Source organism: Nannospalax galili, unplaced genomic scaffold (genome assembly GCF_000622305.1).
Source record: "Nannospalax galili isolate Female #2095 unplaced genomic scaffold, S.galili_v1.0 scaffold249, whole genome shotgun sequence".
In the NCBI taxonomy this organism is placed as follows: Eukaryota; Metazoa; Chordata; class Mammalia; order Rodentia; family Spalacidae; genus Nannospalax; species Nannospalax galili.
Window position 1 is genome coordinate 104,157 of NW_008360307.1, and position 7,299 is coordinate 111,455.

At 37.3% G+C, this 7,299-nt stretch overlaps 1 protein-coding gene across 1 annotated transcript in view; it reads left to right on the plus strand.

Annotated features, from left to right (window-relative positions):
- Positions 1-7,299, plus strand: part of LOC103726802 (D-ribitol-5-phosphate cytidylyltransferase-like) — a 273,724-nt gene that overhangs the window by 96,455 nt on the left and 169,970 nt on the right. The gene's annotated exons all lie outside the window — the stretch shown is intronic.

Genomic DNA, 7,299 nt, shown 5'->3' on the forward strand with positions numbered 1-7,299 from the left:
ACAGACTTGTAGGTTAATTTTGTAACCTGCTACTTTACTGGACGTGTTAATCATTTCTAGGAGTTTTCTGGTGGAATTTTTGGCGTCTCTTAGATATAATATCATATCATCTGCAAATGGGATAATTTTATCTCTTCTTTTCCAATTATTACTCTTTTAATTTCCTGTTCTTGTCTTATTGCTCTTGCAAGATTTTCAAGGATTATGTTGAAGAGAAGTGGAGATAGTGGACAGCCTTCTCTGGTTCATGATTTCAATGGGAATGCTTCCAGTTTTTCTCCATTTAGAAGGATGTTGGCTGTGGGTTTGTTATGTATGGCTTTAATTATGTTGAGGTATGTTCCCTCCCGTCCAATTCTCTCTAGGACTTTGAACATAAATCCATGTTGAATATTGTCAAAGGCTTTCACTGCATCTATTGAGATAACCATGTGGTTCTTGTCTCTGTGCCCAGTTATATGATTTATGATGTTTATTGACTTACGTATATTGAACCATCCCTGCATCTCTGGAATAAAGCCAACTTGATCTGTTCGGATGATCCTTTTGGTGTATGTCTGTATGTGGTTTGTAAGTATTTTGTTGAGAATTTTTGCATCTATGTTCATTAAGGATATGGGTCTATAGTTTTCTTTTTTGATTGTATCTTTACCTGGCTTTGGCATTAGAGAGATGCTGGCATCCTTGAAGAAATTTGGAGTTCTCTGTCCATTTCTATCTTTTTGAATAAATTAATTAGTATTGGATGTAGATCTTCTTTAAATGTCTGATAGGATGAGGCTTGTGGATTGTGCAGACCCTGGAAGGCAGAGGGAGGTGAGGGCGGGCCAGGCCAAGAGCACCCCGGGGGACCCGAGAAGGAGCTGAGTTGCTCTGGATTCAAAGTATCAGGAAGCAGTGGTTGTTCCCCAGGTGTCTGGGGCACCAAGACAAGGAATGGGACAGGACCCAGGCTAGGAGGAGAGACCTTCGGGGGAGATGGGAGGGTGAATGAGGCTGGTGGAATCAAGGCAAGGAGGACACTTACCCCGGAGAGAGAGGCCTGCCATTTGGAGAGAGTCCTGTTGGCCTTGCAGGCCCAGAGAAGCAGAGGGAGGTGAGGGTGGTGTCAGGCCCAGAAGCAGTGTTCCTGGGGACCTGACAAGGAATCATGTTGCTCTTGATGCACAGGATCAGGAAGAAAGGTAGTTCCCCTGGTGTCTGGGGTACCAAGACAAGGAATGGGACAGGACACAGGCTAGGAGGACAGACCAGCCGGGGAGATGGGAGGGTGAGTGAGGCTGGGGGAGCCAAGGTGCCGAGGGCCCAATCGACTTACCCAGGAGAGAGAAGCCTGCAGGTCGGAGAGAGGCCCGTGGGTCCTGCAGGCCCAGGGAAGCTGGAAGGTTTTTTTTTTTTAAATATCCTCTTTGATTTTGCTTAATATTCATGTGATTATCCTTTTGAATCTTTGGGATGCCATCTAATTTATTCTCATTGTAATTTGTTACTCTGGAATTCATATTTTTTTGAGGAGTCATACTGCTTCATTCTTTTTTATGTGCCTTGTATTATTGTATTGGGACTTTGCACCTGCAGTTATTATTATTATTATTTGATTGTCATTTTAAAATAGCATTTATTCTTTATTAGTTGCAATACCTGGAAGATTCAAATGGGATTAGGTTGTAGTAGGGTCAAGTTGTTGTCCTTCTCAGTGGCTGAGGGTGTAGGTTTGTTAGTTAAATCCTTAGCCCATGTTTTAAAGCTAGCAGATGTAATCCCAACACCATTCCAAGTGTCAACTACTCACTGCAGAATCAGCCACATCTACTAGATAGTCTCATTTTGCAAATAGTGTAATAGTCATTAAAAATAGGCCTCCCTTTAACTTCAGTAACTACTGAAACACAGAGGAACAAAGCTAATATATTATACTATGATATTAGTCACTTAAGCTACAAATGGAAGGGAAGTATCATGCGTAGGCATAGGGACCAGTATTAGGTCAACTGAGAAAATATCAAGGAGCTAAAATTAGAAGGAAGTGAGATGGTATATCATTAGGAACCACAGAGCTTAACTATTACTAAAGCTCTAGAAAGTTGCTGTTAAGAACTTAAAAGAGATGACTGGAGAGTTGCCTCAGCAGTTAAGAGCATTGGCTGCTCTTGCAGAGGACCTGGGTTTGATTCCCAGCACTCACGTGGCAGCTAACCACCATCTGTAACTCCATTCCCAGGGGATGCAGCATCTTTTTCTGACCTCTTCAAGCTTTTCATGACTTGGTTCCCCTCACACAATTGCAGGCAATGCACTCATACACATAAAATAAAAAACAATAAATACTGTATTTAAAAATTAGAAGAATTTTTTAAAAAGTGGATGTGTGAAAAAAGGGAGAGTAAATTAGATAGGTATGAGATGGAAATTATATGAGTGTGTGTAGAATCATAAATAATTCTAAAACATACAATCAGTCACAAAACCTAACAACAATATTAACTATAATGAAATAATATAAAATATTTAATAGAATATTTATGAAAGAGTGAAAAAGGAAAATAACAGTAAAATAGATAAAGAAGACTATAGCATTAGTCAGTATTTCTTCATCAGTGGAGTGGGCTTTGAATTCTTTCTCTTCCTGTAATGCTACATGTGGCAAAGTGAGCTGCTGGGGGTAGTGCTTTGTGTTTTTTTTGTATAAATTGAGAAAACCAGATTTGAGAGTGTGCAATGCCCCAATGGAGTTCAAACAAATTTCCTTTGGGTTGAGTTTCTGTTCAGTCTCCAGTAGGTGTTAGCCCTGCTTTTGTTTTTCTCAGCACTCAGCATGGAATGCTGTTTTGGGCTAATTTCTACCTGTTATGTTATTGTTACAGAAGTGTTGAATGGTCACACTTCTTCTTGGGCTTCTAAGTTCAAGGTACTTTTGTGACCATACTCATCCTGTTGTTTAACCTTTCTGACTAGAAATGGTTTTCCTTTCAGGGCTCTGGCTGTTTGTCATTCACTTTTATGGTATCCATATAGTTTGTGATCGGGCTAGTTGGCATGTGGTGATTCCATGGTTTGGCCATAACTGCTACTGGGGTCAGCAGCATGCTCCTCAATTCCTGTGTTGTCATTTGCCCAGGCAGTGGTGGAGGCTTCCTTCTCAGGGTGTTGATGTCGTGGTGCCTGTGGAGAATCTCTTGCTTCAGGCTCAGATGTTCTACTCCAGCTGCCGTCTCCACAGCTTGGCCTGATTCTGATCTCTATGCCTGTGGTATATCCAGTTCCTCTTGAGTTTCCTCATTCTGACTGCCTCCCTCCAGCTAGTTGCTCATGCAGTACTAATGCTAGGGGAAAGCGACAACACTTCCCTGGCAGTTCTCCATGAACTTGGCCTGAGCCACATGAGTGATGGGGCAGGGGTGGTTCATGGCCACTCCTGCCTCCTTTATGCAGAACTCATCTGGTTTGTTCCCTTCATTTTTAGCTATTATCTTTTTTATGAATAGGGGCTATTTTGTGTTGTACTGTTTTCTTTCTTTAAATATGATTTCTGATACTGTTTAGTCGAGTCTATGTGTTATCAAGGAGTTCATTTCTCATCCTGAGTTGACTATAATGACTGTTATCTTTGAGGGTACCAGAGTGTGTATGATATAAATGCTTCTCAGCTTAGAACAGGTTCATTACATGTTCTGAGAAGCCCATCCTATGATGAAAATGCATCCCTAATCTACCCAACACTGTAGCTTAGTAGCTTGGTACTGCGGAGTGCAAGACGTTTGCCCTCGTGACTGAGTGGCTGAGTTCACATTGCTGCTCACTGCACTCCAGTGTCATGGTGTGTATCATAGTTCTAGTTTGGGAAAAGATCAAAAGTCAAAGTCTACTGAATACAGACTGCTTTTACATCATTGTAGAAAAGAAATATTCTAAATGGATATTCTAAGTTAGGGAGCATGTGAATTGTTCCTACTATGTCAGATTGTATCTCTCAAGAGGATTATCTGAAAATTCTTTTCACAGTGGCCTGATTTAGAATGATGAACATGGGATGTGCTCAGTTTTGTTTTCTGTTCTTACTGTGCTCATGCTCACCGCTGCAAAATAATGAGCAAATGTTTGGAAAAATAGTGTTTTAAAACACCAAAGTAAGTTCATAAAATTTCTAATATTAAAATCACTCAGGAAATCTAGGCTTTTATCTAAATGAAGTAAGAAACAAAGGTACTAAGAGTATGCATTGAAGCAGCCTTTCTTGCTTAGAAATTCATGATTATAACGTAATTTTCTCTCAACAATGGAAAAAGAGACTGAGAGGCAATACTACCAATATGTGTATTTTAGAGAAGATTATTTAAAATTATTCTTGTAAACCTTTACAATTTCAATATTGTATACAAAAGTGAATTAGAATTCTATTTTATTTGACTGTATTTCCCCAAACATCCTTTAAATAGTGAGAAGTATATAATTTAAAGCTGACATTTTCACTGTGCACAAAGTAAATATTTACTAAAATTAAGGACAAATAAACAATAAATTTTTAAGTGTAAGTTCAAATTGAGAAATAAAGTTATTTTGCTTGGTAAAATTGGCTTTTCATTTCTTTGATAGAAAAATAATTTTACTATAATTATCTTATTGATCACATGGCATCTTTACTTTTCCATGACTGTGTTAACAGTTTAATTGGTGTGTTTTGAGAAATGGGAAATTTCATGAATGTACTCAAAAAATTATAAAGTGCCATCTGGAATTTTGGTGCTTACAAAATGTAATTAAACCTTCAGAAGTATTATACCTAATTTAATTATAATTAATAGGAAATAGTTTCTGACATAACAGATCAGAATATGCAAAGTAGTTCAAAATGTTCAATATTTGTACATGTCAGCAAATAATAAAAAGTTTCATAAAACCATCATCTATTGACACTTGATACTTTTACATATGGAGAAACTGTCACAGAGATGTAAATTGCTTCCAGAAGGTTCTGAAGCTCACAATGGCAACATCAGAAACAGAATCAGTCCAATGTGCAATAAATAACATATACTTGTTTCTTTTATGCTTCATGAGTATGTTAAATAATGGAAAAAGATTAAAAATACACATATACACATATATGTATCCAATATTCTTGCCTAATAAAGAACAAATGCCAATTGGAAAACAGAACAGTTCCTTCTTTTAAGTGCTAATGACCTCTTATTTTAGCTTCACAGTCATGGAACCTTTATTGAATTTAAGTTATAAAAATCCATGGTCTTGTTAAATTTCTTACCAGATCCTGGACATGGATCTTTGTCACCTTTTACTTAACTGCTTATTCAGTATGTTTCCTTCTGTTAGCCCTATTATTGCTAGTCCAAGAAATTACATTTTCAAGGCACAAGTTCTTATTCTTATTCAATAAGCAATGGAGAGCTGTTTAATTCCCAGTGTCTTCGTCTTGGGTTTATTCTTTTTAACAACCTGTTTGCTTCAAGTCCCTAGATTATTTGTTCTATTTTCAAGTGGATATTGTATCTGTATATTCAGCCATTGATTAGCCACAGGGTGGCTCCAAGTCCTTGCTCCACTCCAATCTCAATTATTTTGCTATTGTAACCTTATGAAAACTTCTGTTTTTCCTCCTGAAAAATATTTTATTTTTATTATATGTTATATATTTATGCTTTTTCACTTAAGAACTATGAGTATTCTCTTTCTTGGCCTGCGTTCTACTTTAGCAGAAATGGAATCACTTGTATAAGTTTTAAAAACTCTTTCATTTGTTTTGTGCTGATATAGTAAGTCTCAGGTATTTCCTGCCTAAGTCAATAATAAAACCTAGATAAATACTGGGTAAAAATACATTTAGAGCCTTTTCTCACTGTGGTCATAAAGCAATTGATATAACACAAAGAAGCAGAGTGCTGAAGTCATTTTCATGAGAAGTGTTGAATAGAAAGAATTGTCTATGTTGTTATAAGTTTTAGGAGATCTTTATTTTTAAATGATTGACAGAAAGCTTGTGTTGCTGGATTTATAAGCTCACTAAGATTAATTGTGATGGGCATGTGTCCTAGTTTGTTTCTTCATTGCTGTGACAAAACACTGACCACGACCAACTTGGGGAGGAAAGGGTTTATTTATCTTACATCTCCTGGGTCACAGTTCATCAGGGAACCCAAGGTAGGAACTCAGGGCAGGAACCTGGAGGTAGGAGCTTACTGTGCCTGGAGCACAGGCCATGGAGGAACACTGCTTACTGGCTTGCTCCCTGGCCCCTGCTCAGCCTGCTTTCTCATGCAACACAGGCCCACCTGCCCAGGGGTGTCACCACCCACAGTGGCCTGGGCCCTCCCACATCACTCAACAATCAAGAAGGTGGCCCATGGACATGGCCACAGGCTAGTCCAATGAAGGCAGTTCCCCCAATTGAGACTTCCTCAACCCAGGTGTTTCAAGTTGACACTAAAGCTATCCAGCACAGCACGTAACCGATGATGTACAAAAAAATGTTTCTCATAGGACACACCTTCATACTCTTCATCCTTTGAAATAATAGCACCATTTGTTTTCAGATGCACTGCTGTTTTAATGGAATATGCTAATAGAGTGGATTCTAGAGGACTTTTGCTAATTTTCATGAATACGTTTTTCTTAATTAAGCACAGAATTAGGATTTGCTAATTATTTCCCTATTTTCATGAGGTTATTCAACTTGGCCTGATAAGAAAAAATTGTTTGCAATTTTATTTGACAGTCCTATCCTGATTAATCACATTATAAAAATTTGACATATGTAACATATAAGGCAAAGCTAATGAAATTAGTCTGCTTTGTTAAGTAGCTAACACCTATGTTAGCCCAAGGAAGTAGTTGAGTGATTGACTTGGTCATTCAGTTTTTTAGAAATATGCTTGTGAGTTTCACTAACTAGATACTTTTCTTCTACTATGTCTCTTTTGAATAATGAAATGATCTTTAAAAATTTTGCCATACTATTTCTTTACAAAGCAACAATACATTTTTGATATTATTAAAGTTACATATTGTACTTACATAATAACAAAATGATATAAATAATATAAACATGCAGAACCTGACTTTGATTACAGTATTTAAGAGTTTTTTTTACTTCATGGAGAAAAACTGGTTTTTATATAAATATATATATATATATATATATTTCAGATTCACATTTAAAAATTTTTTCTTTCTCTTCAAACCTACTAGTACCCAAATAAAACACAGGACTCAGTTTCCTTGCTGCAGGTATCACAGAAGACAGAAAACAAACAAAACCTTCACCATACAAAGGACTGAGGCATT